This window comes from Salmo trutta, chromosome 3 (genome assembly GCF_901001165.1).
Source record: "Salmo trutta chromosome 3, fSalTru1.1, whole genome shotgun sequence".
Taxonomy (NCBI): Eukaryota; Metazoa; Chordata; class Actinopteri; order Salmoniformes; family Salmonidae; genus Salmo; species Salmo trutta.
The window spans coordinates 64,717,637-64,723,961 of NC_042959.1; positions in this window are offsets into that span (position 1 = coordinate 64,717,637).

Sequence of the window (6,325 nt, forward strand, 5' to 3'; positions counted from 1 at the left end):
AAGGTGGTGGCGATGGTGGACGGTGAGGCCTGCGCCTGACTCGTATTTGTAGGAGACAGCTCCAGCTCTCCCCCTCTGGCCAACTACAATGACCCCCAACTTTCCTGTGCGTGCATGGGACAGGGACACAGCACTGCCCCCCACCCCTCTGCCCCCTGTGGAGGGCAGGTAGATGAGCTGGGGCTCCTCTGGCTCCAAATAGACAGTGAGCTTGGCGAAGGGCCTGGACGCCATCTTGGTCATTTCCTGGATATGACGCTTCTGCTCTCGGCGGAAGTCCATGAACTGCTTGATCTTCCAGAGGAGGACGCAGACGGAGAGGAAGAGGAAGAAGCAGGAGAAGAAAACAGAGAAGAAGACGAACAGGTCGATGTGGGCCTGGTCTTGGCGGAGGAAGAGCAGGACCTGGGAATCGCCCCGTCTCTCCTCAGTGCCTACACCGCGCAGGGCGATGTAGAAGCGGTTCGAGGTGTGTGTGTATTGCTGCTGAGGTATCCAAGTGCTACTTCTTCTGCCGTTAATGATGATTGTGACGTGTGGCTTCCTACCGGCTGAGAACGTAGCCCTGCTTGCAGGTGCAGTGGTATCCCTGGGTCAGGTCATGGCAGTCCTGGGTGATGTTACAGTGGTGGTGGCCGTTGGCACACTCATCCTCCTCTGGGCAGTGGAGGAAGGACCAGCTGCTGTTTCTCTGGGGACACACTCCCTCACTCACACCTGACACATGCACGCACACACACACACATAGGGGAAAGTGAGGAGAAGAGGTAACTTGAAATAGTTATTGGGAGTAGAGAATATAACCCTCAATGTTGGACAATATAGTTATTTTCTATAAAGCTCTTATATTTGATATATTATATATATATATATATATATATATACACACACACACACACACATATACATATATACTGTATATATACACACAAACACTACCGGCCAAAAGTTTTAGAACACATACTCATTAAAGGGTTTTTCTTTATTTTTACTTTTTTCTACATTGTAGAATAACAGTTTAGACATCAAAACTATGAAATACATGGAATCATGGAGAAACCAAATCAATCTGTGATCCAACTCAACCCAAACCATCTCAATTTGGTTGAGGTCGGGGGATCCTTCTTGGTAAAATAGCCCTTACACAGCCTGGAGGTGTGTTGGGTCATTGTCCTGTTGAAAAACAAATGATAGTCCCACTAAGCCCAAACCAGATGGGATGGTGTATCGCTGCAGAATGCTGTGGTAGCCATGCTGGTTCAATGTGCCTTGAATTCTAAATAAATCAGACAGTGTCTCCAGCAAAGCACCCCCACGCTTTATTGTGGGAAATACAGATGCAGAGATCATCTGTTCACCCACAAAGACACAGAGGTTGGAACCAAAAATCTCAAATTTGGACTCCAGAACAAAGGACAAATTTCCACCGGTCTAATGTCAATTGCTCATGTTTCTTCTCCCAAGCAAGTCTCTTCTTATTATTGGTGTGCTTTAGTTACAGCAACCATGAAGTCCTGATTCACAGTCTCCTCTGAACCGTTGCTGTTGAGATGTGTCTGCTATTGAACTCTGTGAAGCATTTATTTGGGCTACAATTTCTGAGGCTGGTAACTCTAATGAACTTACCCTCTGCAGCAGAGGTAACTCTGGGTCTTCCATTCCTGTGGCGGTCCTCATGAGAGCCAGTTTCATCATAGCGCTTGATGGTTTTTGCAACCACACTTGAAACTTTCAAAGTTCTTGAAATGTCCCGTATTGACTGAACTTCATGTCTTAAAGTAACGATGAGCTGTTCTTGCCATAATATGGACTTAGTCTTTTACCAAATAGGGCTTTCTTCTGTATACCCCCCTTACCTTGTCACAACACAAGTGATTGGCTCAAACGCATTAAGAAAAGAAATTCAACAAATGAACTTTTAAGAAGGCACACCAGTTAATTGAAATGCATTCCAGGTGACAACCTCATAAAGCTGGTTGAGAGAATGGCAAGAGTGTGCAAAGTTGTCATCCTTGCAACTTGAAGAATCTCAAATATATGTGTTTAACACTTTTTTGGTTACGACATGATTCCTTGTGTTATTTCAGTTTTGATGTCTTCACTATTACTCTACAATGTAGAAAAAAAAGAAAAAGCCTTGAATGAGTAGGTGTTCTAAAACTTATACATACACACACAGTGGACGAGGATCTATTATTCTATCTTTAAAAAACTATATTCTCAAGGTCTATTCAATTCTGTTCCCCTCACCGTCAAAGGTCTCCCTGCTGGCAGCACACCAGGGCCAGGCGATGCAGAGAGCACTGGGTGAGCAGGTGTTTGCCTAAACTGCTGCCCTTCGAGAATATTTTGCCGCACTCGTTGCATTCGTAAGGTTTCTCTCTGGTGTGGATGCGCACGTGAGTGTTCAGGCTCGTAGGAGTTGTGAGGATCTTGCCACTCGGGAGCAATGGAAGCCAACTTCCAGACATATCACAGGCTTAATGTCCTTAGGTTTAGTGTCCTCTGGTTCGTAACACCGATGAGGCCCCAGTCCCCAGCAATTCTCAAAGCTCTTCCCACAGTCCGCGCAACTGAGGTGTCCATCGATGCGAACAGCAGCCATTTTGTGCAAATTCTTGCAGTGCTTCTGCAGGGTGCCCAGGTACAGGAATCCGCGGGCACACTGCACACTTATCCATTTTAGAACAAGGCTGTAACGTAACAAAATGTGGAAAAAGTTAAGGGGTCCAAATACTTTCCCGAATGCCCTGTATATACACACACAGAGAGAATGAATACTACATGCTTGTCTACCATGTTCAAATGTTTGGTAATGCAATACAAATCAACCAGTGCAGGTCAATGATGGCTTATGGACTGAAACAAATGTGGTCTCTATGTAAGTAACCTTCATTAAAAGTCATGTTTATAACAATACTACGGGAGTGACCTTCCCATAAAAGCACCTCTTCTTCCAAAAAAGACACTACAAAGCAAAAAAAAAAAAATGACCATAATCTTTCAGAATTTATTGTCGCCTACTGATCATCATGAAACCATCTTCTGTACATGAGTTCTTTATTTTTATACAGAGCAAATGAAAATTGTAACTTTTTAAATTGGTGTTTATAACCTCTAGACATAAGGTCCCTTGTTTGGGGGACCTGTGTGGTTCTGGTACCGGTTCCGACCCTGCGTGATGTAGGATGTGAAATCTTAGACCACTTGAAGCTGGGATGTCCCTAATACCGTTTCAATCGCTCTTCCGACTGTCCAACTCCTGGCTGAACCCTATATCACAGCTACTGACAAAGCACATGCCTGCAATCCTTACATCATAGTGCAGGAGTGGTTTCATTACAGTAGCACATTCAGAGATCGATTTATAGCCAATAATCTAAAATAATTCAGATTTTAAACAAAAAAAGATTAACATGAGATGAAAGGAGTGTTCCTAAAAAAAGTTAATAGTCAAGCTAGAGCTCTGTGAGATGTTCACAGCGATGGGGTCAGACATTATCAACAAGAGAAACCTCCAGAAAATATGAATTTTCTCTAACACTAAACATGTACATTTACAGTTAAGGAAGGTGAAATCTTAGTGTCATTATATAATTGAAGCAATATTTAGAAAGCAATATTTCAAAGCCCTATTCATACAATTTTGTTGAATAGGAAATACATCACATCAGAATTGTATCATATTTGTACTGTGTGTACTTGAGCTTGTGTCCTCAAAAGTGACCACCTCAGCAATCTATAACTATTTTTTTTACCAGAAGTGAGATTATTATTATTTTTTTACCTTTGAGTATGCAACATTACTAGTTTCATTTATGGCCCTCATGATAATTACTTTTGGGGATTATGTAGATTACATTGTAACGGTTTAAACACAAACATCCATAAAACAAAAGAGCAATAAAAGTAACCTAATGTACAGTGAGCTCCAAAAGTATTGGGACAGTGAATTTTTGTTTTGTTCTTTTGGCTCTGTACCTCCAGCACTTTATATTTGAAATGGTACAATGATTATTAGGTTAAAGTGCAGACTGTCAGCTTTAATTAGTATTTTTATCCATATGAACTGTTTAGAAATTATAACACTTTTTGAACATGGGGGGGGGACTATTTTAGGGGACTAAAATAATTGGTACAAATTCCTTTTGCGTAGTAAAATTTGTCAAAAGTGTAGTATTTGGTTCTATTGTCCTAGCACGCAATGATTACAACAAGATTGTTACTCTACAAACTTGTTGGATGCTACAATGATTACGTATAGTCCTGAATACATTGTGAATAATGAGTGAGAAAGCTAGAGTACAGACGCACAAATATCATACCCCCAAGACATGCTAACATCTAACCATTACAATAACAGGAAAGGCTAGCATTTTGAGGTGGTATGATATTTATGCCTCTAACTTTCTCACTCATTAATGACAATTCATTCAGTTTTATCCATAATCATGGTAGCCACTAATATAGAAAACATACTCTATTCTAATTTATAAAAAAAAGTGACTCCAAAGAGAAAACATTATTTACCATTATTTCTATTGAACACAAAATACTCCGACACAACCAAAACAAACTGCAAATGCATCCAGTCACAAGCTTAATGTAAGCATTGCGTGCTAGGAATATGGGACCAAATAATTTAACGTTTCCCTTAAAAATGGGGGGGGGGGATATGTACATAAAGTGATGTTCTTTCTAAACGGTTCACCCGATATGGATGAAAATACCCTCAAATTAAAGCTGACAGTCTGCACTTTAACCTAACAGTCCATTATACACTGCTCAAAAAAATAAAGGGAACACTTAAACAACACAATGTAACTCCAAGTCAATCACACTTCTGTGAAATCAAACTGTCCACTTAGGAAGCAACACTGATTGACAATACATTTCACATGCTGTTGTGCAAATGGAATAGACAACAGGTGGAAATTATAGGCAATTAGCAAGACACCCCCAATAAAGGAGTGGTTCTGCAGGTGGTGACCACAGACCACTTCTCAGTTCATATGCTTCCTGGCTGATGTTTTGGTCACTTTTGAATGCTGGCGGTGCTTTCACTCTAGTGGTAGCATGAGACGGAGTCTACAACCCACACAAGTGGCTCAGGTAGTGCAGCTCATCCAGGATGGCACATCAATGCGAGCTGTGGCAAGAAGGTTTGCTGTGTCTGTCAGCGTAGTGTCCAGAGCATGGAGGCGCTACCAGGAGACAGGCCAGTATATCAGGAGATGTGGAGGAGGCCGTAGGAGGGCAACAACCCAGCAGCAGGACAGCTACCTCCGCCTTTGTGCAAGGAGGAACAGGAGGAGCACTGCCAGAGCCCTGCAAAATGACCTCCAGCAGGCCACAAATGTGCATGTGTCTGCTCAAACGGTCAGAAACAGACTCCATGAGGGTGGTATGAGGGCCCGACGTCCACAGGTGGGGGTTGTGCTTACAGCCCAACACCATGCAGGACGTTTGGCATTTGCCAGAGAACTCCAAGATTGGCAAATTTGCCACTGGCGCCCTGTGCTCTTCACAGATGAAAGCAGGTTCACACTGAGCACATGTGACAGACGTGACAGAGTCTGGAGACGCCGTGGAGAACATTCTGCTGCCTGCAACATCCTCCAGCATGACCGGATTGGCGGTGGGTCAGTCACGGTGTGGGGTGGCATTTCTTTGGGGGGCCGCACAGCCCTCCATGTGCTCACCAGAGGTAGCCTGACTGCAATTAGGTACCGAGATGAGATCCTCAGACCCCTTGTGAGACCATATGCTGGTGCGGTTGGCCCTGGGTTCCTCCTAATGCAAGACAATGCTAGACCTCATGTGGCTGGAGTGTGTCAGCAGTTCCTGCAAGAGGAAGGCATTGATGCTATGGACTGGCCCGCCCGTTCCCCAGACCTGAATCCAATTGAGCACATCTGGGACATCATGTCTCGCTCCATCCACCAACGCCACGTTCCACCACAGATTGTCCAGGAGTTGGCGGATGCTTTAGTCCAGGTCTAGGAGGAGATCCCTCAGGAGACCATCCGCCACCTCATCAGGAGCATGCCCAGGCGTTGTAGGGAGGTCATTCAGACACGTGGAGGCCACACACACATTACTGAGCCTAATTTTGACTTGTTTTAAGGACATTACATCAAAGTTGGATCAGCCTATAGTGTGGTTTTCCACTTTAATTTTGAGTGTGACTCCAAATCCAGACCTCCATGGGTTGACAAATTGGATTTCCATTGATTATTTTTGTGTGATTTTGTTGTCAGCACATTCAACTATGTAAACAAAAAAGTATTTAATAAGATTATTTCATTCATTCAGATCTAGGATG